The sequence below is a fragment of the Bos taurus genome, chromosome 1, assembly GCF_002263795.3.
Source record: "Bos taurus isolate L1 Dominette 01449 registration number 42190680 breed Hereford chromosome 1, ARS-UCD2.0, whole genome shotgun sequence".
In the NCBI taxonomy this organism is placed as follows: domain Eukaryota; kingdom Metazoa; phylum Chordata; class Mammalia; order Artiodactyla; family Bovidae; genus Bos; species Bos taurus.
Genome location: NC_037328.1, coordinates 72663046 through 72673082, shown reverse-complemented (window position 1 = coordinate 72673082; position 10037 = coordinate 72663046). Strand labels below are relative to the sequence as shown.

General features: G+C 44.0%; 1 long non-coding RNA gene across 1 annotated transcript; it reads left to right on the top strand.

Moving 5' to 3' along the window:
* The first annotated feature begins 6671 nt into the window (after window positions 1-6671).
* Window positions 6672-9621, top strand: LOC104970891 (uncharacterized). The gene is made up of 3 exons (XR_804269.4): window positions 6672-6920; window positions 7408-7508; window positions 8964-9621. It is a non-coding gene; the product is annotated as an uncharacterized lncRNA (long non-coding RNA).
* Window positions 9622-10037: the final 416 nt, after the last annotated feature.

Below are 10037 nucleotides of genomic sequence, written 5' to 3'. Positions count from 1 at the left end.
CTGTGTCTGTAGGGAGGAATAGCTGGGGAAGCGGTGGTGGGGTGGGGGCAAGGATGAGCCCAGTCAAGCTGACACCCTTCTGTGGTTGTTCACAACTCCCAAGTCTCCTGGTGCTTGCAGATGAGGCTGTCTGATGTTCTACCTCCAGGACCCTCCTGGGCCCAGCTTACTGTAACAGCCAGCTTCAGTGAGACCCAGGCAGGGGGAGCTGTGCATAGGCACTTCAGGAAGCCCCCAAATGGCTTTTTAGTGTGTTCAGCTATAAGCTTCATTGGGGGACCAAGTCTGTCCATTTCATCACTGGATGGCCAGTGCCTTGCACAGTACTTGACATGAAATAGATGCGTAATAAGCATTTACTGAATAAATAAGAGTTTGGTGCTGCTGGGCTTTCTTCACCTATGATTATCCTTACCTCACCCACAGTGATATAAATGTGGAAAAGAGGAATCGGCTTCCAGCCTTTCCTTTACAGAAGTCATCACTAATTTCCATTACCCAGCAAACTGTCCAAGTGCATTAGGCTGATTTGGATTTAAAATCCATTAGTAAATCTTCAGGGAACCCAGCTACTAGAAAAAGCAATATAAAACTGCATCTTCTTAAGTTAATTTATTTCCATTTAAAGGGTAATTAATACTTTTCATTGATGTGAGTTTAGAAAACAGGGAGAAGTGTCAGGGAAGAGGAAGAGCCCATCCAGTCTCAGGACCTCAGGAAGACTGAGTTATTACAGGAACACTGAGTCACACCTGTTTTGTGGCATCTGCCTTCTCTCTTCCCTCTCCACTCACAGTTGCTGGATACCTTTCTTTTCTTCAGTTTTCTCTTTTTCTTTCCTTGCCAAAAACTCTGATGGAGGATACAGCCTAATCCTGGATTCTGAGGTGTGACCAAAAGTAGCTCCAGATTTGGAGACTAGGGGAATGGAGAGGGTACCAGCCAGAACTTAGTTGCGAACAACAGAAACTGATTCTGGCTCCCTAAGAAGAAACAAAATTTATATATTTTTAGAGCTCACTGAATCAATGAAAGGACTGGAAAACCAGTCTTAGAAAATAGGTGGGACCAAGAGAGGCTGGTCACACCACTAGAACAGCCTGGTCAGGTTGAAGTGAAAGCAGCTCAATGACTGGCTACTTGCGGCAGTGCCCTCCTCCACTCCTGCTATGAATAATCTCTAGCCTTGTCTCACTCTCAGGAACCAAAATCCCTTGCAGATGGTGTAAATGACCATGTCTAAGTCATGGAAGCATGCCCCAGTCACGAGGGGGCAAGTGTGGGAACACCTAGCCCCCTTCAGACTCACATTTATTGGAATTTTTTCCAAATAGGATAAGGGATCAGATAATAGGAAAGCCAGTGAGAAAGAGAGTGCAAATGATCCCTCTGGTGGCATTAAAGTGGAGACAGCAGGAGGGACAGCAGGTTTGTAGGGTAGGACATTGAGTTCAGTGAACAGACTGAGTGTGAGATGTTCACGGGCATCCAGGTGGAGCTGTGGAGAGAGGGTGACAGTGAAGATGCTGATCTGGGAACTATCTTCAAAGAGATGACAGGCTACTGGAATAGCATCTTTCCCTGGACCACGGTGGCTTCTCCAGCCATCCTTGCATTCCACATCTTTTTTTTTTTTTAATTTTACTTTTTAACTTTACAATACTGTATTGGTTTTGCCATATATCAAAATGAATCCACCACAGGTATACATGTGTTCCCCATCCTGAGCCCTCCTCCCTCCTCCCTCCCCCCTCCCCATACCATCCCTCTGGGTCGTTCCAGTGCACCAGCCCCAAGCATCCAGTATCCTGCATCAAACCTGGACTGGTGACTCATTTCATATATGGTATTATACATGTTTCAATGCCATTCTCCCAAATCATCTCACCCTCTCCCTCTCCCACAGAGTCCAAAAGACTGTTCTATACATCAATATCTCTTTTGCTGTCTCGTTCACAGGGTTATTGTTACCATCTTTCTAAAATCCATATATATGCGTTAGTATACTGTATTGGTGTTTTTCTTTCTGGCTTACTCCACTCTGTATAATAGGCTCCAGTTTCATCTACCTCATTAGAACTGATTCAAATGTATTCTTTTTAATGGCTGAGTAATACTCCATTGTGTGTATATACCACTGCTTTCTTATCCATTCATCTGCTGATGGACATCTAGGTTGCTTCCATGTCCTGGCTATTATAAACAGTGCTGTGATGAATATTGGGGTACATGTGCCTCTTTCAATTCTGGTTTCCTCAGTGTGTATGCCCAGCAGTGGGATTGCTGGATCATAAGGCAGTTCTATTTCCAGTTTTTTAAGGAATCTCCACAGTGTTATCCATAGTGGCTGTACTAGTTTGCATTCCCACCAACAGTGTAAGAGGGTTCCCTTTTCTCCACACCCTCTACAGCATTTATTGCTTGTAGACTTTTGGATCGCAGCCATTCTGACTGGCGTATAATGGTACCTTACAGTGGTTTTGATTTGCATTTCTCTGATAATGAGTGATGTTGAGCATCTTTTCATGTGTTTGTTAGCCATCTGTATGTCTTCTTTGGAGAAATGTCTATTTAGTTCTTTGGCCCATTTTTTGATTGGGTCATTTATTTTCCTGGAATCTTTAATAACTGAGTTCTTTGGAAAAGCCCAGGACATGAAGGCAAGGGTCCTGCAGAAGATTATGGTTTGGCAGAGTCCTCTTTTCCCAGAAGTCCCAGCTTCTGGCTTGAGTGTCTGATCATGAGAAATGACTAGCAAATAGAAGAAGCTAATCTGGCTGGGACCAGAATGTAAGGACGGCTTTGATGACAGCTGATGGGAAATAACCTAGAAGAATCGCTCCTTCTTTTAGGGATCCAAAGCCTTAATTTCCAGGTTCAACTCAAGCAGGAAAAACCTCAAGGATAGCCCAGGAGTTCTGGAATTTCAGAAGCCTGAAGCCTGTGCCGGGAGACTTCAGTTCAGTTCAGTCACTCAGTCATGTCCTACTCTTTGCGACACCATGAATCACAGCACACCAGTCCTCCCTGTCCATCACCAACTCCCAGAGTTCACTCAGACTCATGTCCATCAAGTTGGTGATGCCATCCAGCCATTTCATCCTCTGTTGTCCCCTTCTCCTCCTGCCCCCAATCCCTCCCAGCATCAGGGTCTTTTCCAATGAGTCAACTCTTCACATGAGGTGGCCAAAATATTGGAGTTTCAGCTTTAGCATCAGTCCTTCCAATGAACACCCAGGACTGAACTCCTTTACGATGGACTGGTTGGACCTTCTTGCAGTCCAAGGGACTCTCAAGAGTCTTCTCCAACACCACAGTTCAAAAGCATCAATTCTTCTGCACTCAGCTTTCTTTATAGTCCAACTCTCACATCCATACATGACCACTGGAAAAATCATAGCCTTGACTAGATGGACCTTTGTTGGCAAAGAAATGTCTCTGCTTTTCAATATGCTATCTAGGTTGGTCATAACTTTCCTGCCAAGGAGTAAGTGTCTTTTAATTTCATGGCTGCAATCACCATCTGCAGTGATTTTGGAGCCCAGAAAAATAAAGTCTGACACTGTTTCCACTGTTTCCCCATCTATTTGCCATGAAGTGAAGGGACCAAATGCCATGATTTTAGTTTTCTGAATGTTGAGCTTTAAGCCAACTTCTTCACTCTCCTCTTTCACTTTCATCAAGCATCAAGAGGCTTTTTAGTTTCTCTTCACTTTCTGCCATAAGGGCGGTGTCATCTGCATATCTGAGGTTATTGATATTTCTCCTGGCAATCTTGATTCCAGCTTGTGCTTCCTCCAGCCCAGCATTTCTCATGATGTACTCTGCATATAAGTTAAATAATCAGGGTGACAATATACAGCCTTGAAGTACTCCTTTTCCTATTTGGAACCAGTCTGTTGTTCCATGTTCAGTTCTAACTGTTACTTCCTGACCTGCATACAGATTTCTCAAGAGGCAGGTCAGGTGGTCTTGTATTCCCATCTCTTTCAGAATTTTCCACAGTTTATTGTGATCCACACAGTCAAAGGCTTTGGCATAGTCAATAAAGCAGAAATAGATGTTTTTCTGGAACTCTCTTGCTTTTTCCATGATCCAGTGGATGTTGGCAATTTGATCTCTGGTTCCTCTGCCTTTTCTAAATCCAGCTTGAACATCTGGAAGTTCACGGTTCACATATTGCTGAAGCTTGGCTTGGAGAATTTTGAGCATTATTTTACTAGCATGTGGGATGAGTGCAGTTTTGTGGTAGTTTGAGCATTCTTTGGCATTGCCTTTCTTTGGGATTTGAATGAAAACTGACCTTTTCCAGTCGTGTGGCCACTGCTGAGTTTTCCAAATTTGCTGGCATATTGAGTGCAGCACTTTCACAGTCTCATCTTTCAGGGTTTGAAATAGCTCAACTGGAATTCCATCACCTCCACTAGCTTTGTTTGTAGTGATGCTTTCTAAGGCCCACTTGACTTCCCATTCCAGGATGTCTGGCTCTAGGTGAGTGATCACACCATCATGATTATCTGGGTCATGAAGCTCTTTTTTGTACAGTTCTTCTGTGTATTTTTGCCACCTCTTCTTAATATCTTCTGCTTCTGTTAGGTTCTTACCATTTCTGTCCTTTATTGAGCCCATCTTTGCATGAAATATTCCCTTGGTATCTCTAATTTTCTTGAAGAGATCTCTACTCTTTCCCGTTCTGTCGTTTTCCTCTATTTCTTTGCATTGATCACTGAGGAAGGCTTTCTTATCTCTCCTTGCTGTTCTTTGGAACTCTGCATTCAAATGGAAATATCTTTCCTTTTCTCTGCTTTTTGCTTTTCTTCTTTTCACAGCTATTTATAAGGCCTCCCCAGACAGCCATTTTGCTTTTTTGCATTTCTTTTCCATGGGGATGGTCTTGATCCCTGTCTCCTGTACAATGTCACGAACCTCCGTCCATAGTTCATCAGGCACTCTGTCTATCAAATCTAGTCCCTTAAATCTATTTCTCACTTCCACTGTATAGTCATAAGGGATTTGATTTAGGCCATACCTGAATGGTCTAGTGGTTTTCCCTACTTTCTTCAATTTAAGTCTGAATTTGGCAATAAGGAGTTCATGATACAAGCCACAGTCAGCTCCCAGTCTTATTTTTGCTGACTGTATAGAGCTTCTCCATCTTTGGCTGCAAAGAATATAATCAATCTGATTTCGGTGTCGACCATCTGGTGATGTCCATGTGTAGAGTCTTCTCCTGTGTTGTTGGAAGAGGGTGTTTGCTATGACCAGTGCGTTCTCTTGGCAAAACTCTATTAGCCTTTGCCCTACTTCATTCCGTACTCCAAGGCCAAATTTGCCTGTTACTCCAGGTGTTTCTTGACTTCCTACTTTTGCATTCCAGTCCCCCATAATGAAAAGGACATCTTTTTTGGGTGTTAGTTCTAAAAGGTCTTGTAGGTCTTCATAGAACCATTCAACTTCAGCTTCTTCAGCATAACTGGTTGGGGCATAGGCTTGGATTACCATGATATTGAATGGTTTGCCTTGGAAATGAACAGAGATCATTCTGTTGTTTTTGAGGTTGCATCCAAGTACTACATTTCGGACTCTTTTGTTGACCATCATGGCTACTCCATTTCTTCTAAGGGATTCCTGCCCACAGTAGTAGATATAATACTCATCTGAGTTAAATTCACCCATTCCAGAGTCCATTTTAGTTCACTGATTCCTAGAATGTCAACGTTCACACTTGCCATCTCCTGTTTGACCACTTCCAATTTGCCTTGATTCATGGACCTGACATTCCAGGTTCCTATGCTTTATTGCTCTTTATAGCATCAGACCTTGCTTCTATCACCAGTCACATCCACAACTGGGTATTGTTTTTGCTTTGGCTCCATCCCTTCATTCTTTCTGGAGTTATTTCTCCAGTGATCTCCAGTAGCATATTGGGCACCTACTGACCTGGGGAGTTCCTCTTTCAGTATCCTATCATTTTGCCTTTTCATACTGTTCATGGGGTTCTTAAGGCAAGAATACTGAAGTAGTTTGCCATTCCCTTCTTCAGTGGACCACATTCTGTCAGACCTCTCCACCATGACCCACCTGTCTTGGGTTGCCCCACGGGCATGGCTTAGTTTCATTGAGTTAGACAAGACTGTGGTCCGTGTGGTCAGATTGGCTAGTTTTCTGTGATTATGGTTTCAGTGTGTCTGCCCTCTGAGGCCCTCTCGCAAAACCTACCATCTTACTTGGGTTTCTCTTACCTTGGACGTGGGGTATCTCTTCACGGCTGCTCCAGCAAAGCGCAGCTGTTGCTCCTTACCTTGGACAAGGCGTATCTCCTCATGGCTGCCCCTCCTGGCCTCAAACGTGGAGTAGCTCCTCTTGGCCCTCCTGTGCCCTCCAGGAGACTTAGGAATCATATAGTCCAACCCTTTATTTCACACAGTAGGGCCCATGGCTTAGAGGATCCCACAAACTGCAGCATCCTCTCAAGTTCTCTTAGCCTTTCACCTACACCTCCACCCCATCCTGCCAACTCTGCCACCCACCTGAGAGGAAGGGAGGCCTCGCGTAGGATGCAGCTGGGTGGGACGCCTCCTCTTCCCCTGGAGGCGGTGACGTCCGTCACTCCTAAGAGATGATTAAAATGCTGCTATTGTTAAATTTTGGCGAGTAGATTCTGATATTCTCCCACAGGGCTGGTCATGAGTCACTACAGCACATCCTCAGGAAGAAACTGGCTGGACTCCCAATACGGCCAGATCCTGCTGTGAACTTGGGACCCAGTGAACTCGGGTGTGAACTTCAGGCTCTCATTGCTGCTCCTATCACCAGCTGGGGGCTGGACATCAAGACGAGACCCAATTTTGGTGTCGGCACCACAGAATGCTCAGTTCATAGAGCACAAGAGCCTGGGTGAAGTCCCTGCTACGACAATGGTGAGAGCTAAATGAGGAAGTGGGAGGGGGCAGGGGAGGTGGGCAGCAGATGCCTGTGTGGAGGGGCTTTTCAGTAAAAGCATTTCCCTTTTTTCCTCTTAAAGTAGGTGGTCCTTGAGCTGTACCTTAAAGATGACCAGGTCCCTTCCTCATTCCAAATAGGCAGTAAAAAGACAGGGAACAAACTTAGGGGGAAGGGATAGTGTCAGTTTCTGAAATTTCAGAGTCAAAACCTTACTTTTTTTTTTTTGGCCATTTCAGGTCTTAGCTGCAGCATGCAGGATTGTTCACTGTGCTACATGGGCTTCTCTAGTTGTGGTATACAGGCTCAGTTGCCCCAAGGCATGTGGGATCTTGTTTCCCCAGCCAGGGATCAAACCCACATCCCTTGAACTGGAAGGGGAATTCTTAACCACTGGACCACCAGGGAAGTCCCATAGCCTTATGTTTTTGATGATTCACCTACCAAATATGGGTATCTCTGCAGGAGAAACATTCAGTTAAAGTGAAGGGAAGAGGCATGAACAACAGCAATCCAGGTTGAATTAAGAAGGTAAACATCTTCATGGCATGGGAAGAGAATCCAAAGTGAGTAAATGAAGGAATGACCGTAACATGGCCTGGCTGCAGTATTCATTGGCTGTGCCATCATCCGGAAAGGAAAGGAATGTGGCATTGCTCACCCTCTCCCCCTCGCTTCCTACACCTCTTTCCTGATGCATGTCCAAGCCTCCCATCCTTTGTCATGGCTCAAACGCACATCCTCTAGTAGTAATTCACCAGCTCAAAAAATTCACTTTTTCCTCTGTCCTTCCAAAGACCACACCTGCACTCTCACAAGGCCCTTATTTTCTTTCCAGGTCAGCTGATGGTCATTGGTGTGTGTGTCTTGCCTCTGTGTGCCCTCAAGGGCCCAGGACCTAAAGCAACCCCTTATATAGGGTGTTAGGGATTCTTGACCCTCCAAGCACAGCAAGCACACATTTGGTCACCATATTTGGCCCCACCCTATATCACCCCCTCTCATGATAATTCTCTGCTAATTGAAACTGATAGTCACTCAGTTGTGTCCCACTCTTTGCATCCCCATGGACTGTAGCCCACAGGGCTCCTCTGTCCATGGGGATTCTCTAGGCAAGAATACTAGAGTGGGTTGCTATTCCCTTCTCCAGAGGATCTTCCCGACTCAGAAATCAAACCTAGGTCTCCTGTACTGGAAGCGATTTTTTTTTACCATCTGAGTCACTAGGGAAGCCCTTCTCTGCTAAACCTGCTTATTATAAAAAATAACAAAATTTTTCTTTTAGGGGATAATCCACAGCATTAAAACTCCAATAACTTTCAGAGTCATCTACAGAAAAAGTCCTCTTCAAACTAGAACTTCAAAAGAACTGATAAAAGCAATTAAAAATGATGGAGTTATATATTCCACTTACTTCTGAAGGTTCATTTCACTGCACTTCATTTTCTACTTTTTCTTTACTGGGACCCAAGTACATGGGGAAAAACCCAAATTTTGGTTTGATAGGAGACGCTGAAAACAATGAAATAAGCTCTTTTCAAAAGAGTGAACTTTAGGCACCTGGATGCTAAGTAATATGTTTTTTCCTATCTGTACAGATATTAAACTCATTCTTCCTGAACCTATTTTCATGATTGAAACAGAAACTATAAATCAAAATTTCTATAGAATTTTTAAAAAACATTTTTCTGCCAAAGAATGTGGCTTGTATACTGGCAGTATTTGGAGTTGGTATGTTTTCAGCTACAAGAAGCAGAAGACTCCAACTCAAATTGGCTTAAGGAATAAGGATAGTTATCATTTCTTCTAACTGGAAGTTCAGAGGAAGGGGAAGCCCAAGCTTGGATCAACCAGCAGCTCAATAAAGCAAATTGTTTTCTTCTTCTATTCTGCAGTTCTCAATTTCGGTTGGATCAAAGACTGCCTTGCTTGGAGGCTGAGGCAGCCCCAGGTATAGCATCCAGAAACAGATACTGAGAGAACTGACAGAAGCTATCTCTTCCTTGTATTTTTCTTTTCAGAAGCAAGAAAAGTTCTTCCAGCAGACTCCTGGCAGACTTCCAGCCAATGCTTTGCTGTACTTGCGTATATGTGTGCGTGCTAGATCACTTCAGTTGTGCCTGACTATTTGTGACCCCATGGACTGTAGCCTGCCAGGCTCCTCTGTCCATGGGATTCTCCAGGCAAGAATACTGCAGTGGGTAGCCACCTCCTTCTCCAGAGCTTCACAACCCAGGAACTGAACCCACATCTCTTTCATCTCCTGCATTGGCAGGCAGGGTCTCTACCACTAGAGCCACCTGGGAAGCCCTACTTCCTAAAGTATGCCTATTCCTAAAGCAATGTCTGGCTTAAACCAGTACTGCTGGGGATCACCACCCTGGTCACCACAAAGAGACAACAGTCATTTTCCAAGCTCCTTTACTGAAACGAGTGCCATGTCTCCACCCAGAAACCAAACTTTTACTAGCCCGTTGAAATAAAAATCTTTAAAAGAATAGAAACCAGAAATTTCAAAAAGGTGGGTCTGCATTTGCTCCTGACTGATGATAAACTGTCTGTCTCTCCCAGGGAGTCACCCTGCTTTCCAGAAAAATAATGGTTCCTGAAAACTGTGAAACATGAATTTGCTAACCTAGTATTATTTTAAATGCTACAGAGCAGCTTGCTATTGAGAACTATTCGGTGAAATTTTTTTTAATGAAAAATGACCAGAAGTCCAGGATAAATGATGGGTGGAATGTACAGATTGCTCCCCTCTATCTCCAAACATCACTTGAAAAATCACAAGTTAAACAAAGGCATAACCTCATAAGGACAAAGAGTGTGGTAAAGGAATCATCAACAACAATATTTCAGAGTCTGGAAACCTGATAAGTGGTATTGGGCATAGCAGACCCTAGGAAGCTGAATTAGAAAGCAGACCTGATAAGTGGTATTGGGCATAGCAGACCCTAGGAAGTTGAATTAGAAAGCAGCCTATGGGAGGCCAAGAGATATTCTGATTTTATATCAAAGAACTCTCAAAAGGCTCAAGAATTGGTGACTCCTGGTACCACTGGAAGTGAGGGTAACAGAGAGCTAAAATGTGAGGA